This window comes from Theobroma umbraticum, unplaced genomic scaffold, assembly GCF_002168275.2.
Source record: "Theobroma umbraticum cultivar Fairchild unplaced genomic scaffold, ASM216827v3 scaffold_86.0, whole genome shotgun sequence".
Taxonomy (NCBI): domain Eukaryota; kingdom Viridiplantae; phylum Streptophyta; class Magnoliopsida; order Malvales; family Malvaceae; genus Theobroma; species Theobroma umbraticum.
Genome location: NW_018397263.1, coordinates 7639610 through 7640382, shown reverse-complemented (window position 1 = coordinate 7640382; position 773 = coordinate 7639610).

The following is a 773-nucleotide window of genomic DNA, read 5'->3' as shown; positions in this document are numbered from 1 at the left end:
GGCAAACCAATTCCTGAGCATGAGATTGTCAAAAGACTACTTAGAGGGCTACCAAAAAATTAGAAGCCAAAAGTGACTGCCTTCCGAGAAGCCAAAGACGTAAATGTCATCACCCTTGATGAAATTTGTGGATCTCTTCTTATCCATGAGCTTGAACTTGAAGAAGAAGAAGAAGAAGACAAAAGAGAAGCAAAAGAAAAGAAGAAAAGCATTGCTTAAAAAGCAATCATTCTGGAGAAAGAACTGAAAAATTTATCCTGCGATGATGATGAAGGATTGGCTATGGTGGCAAGAAGATTTAAAAAACTTTTGGCAAAAAGAGACAGAATATTAGCTAAAAGAGGATACAAAAGAGATCAAGGTTCTTCATGGAGAACTAGAAATAAAATGAGTCCAGCAAGAAGGAGGAACTTACATGTTTTGTATGCAAGAAGCCTGGACACTTCAGATCCAAATGTCCCTTGTTGAAGGAAGAAACTTCCAAGAAAAATAGAAAATCAAAAAAGGCAATGGTGGCTACAACCTAGTCAAATAGTGATGTTTCGAGTTCAGACACTAAAGAAAAGAACATGGAAAAAAGAGCAAATCTATGTCTAATCCCAAGAAATGATGAACCTGAGGTATGTTCTGTTTCTTGTGACATTTTTATGGATGAACTTCAAGATGACTATGAATGTCTTTGTGATGAGTTTGAAAAACTTGCATCAAAATATAAGGCCTTGAAAAGAAAGACCTCATCTCTTGAGAATGATTTAAAAAATTTAAATCATGAT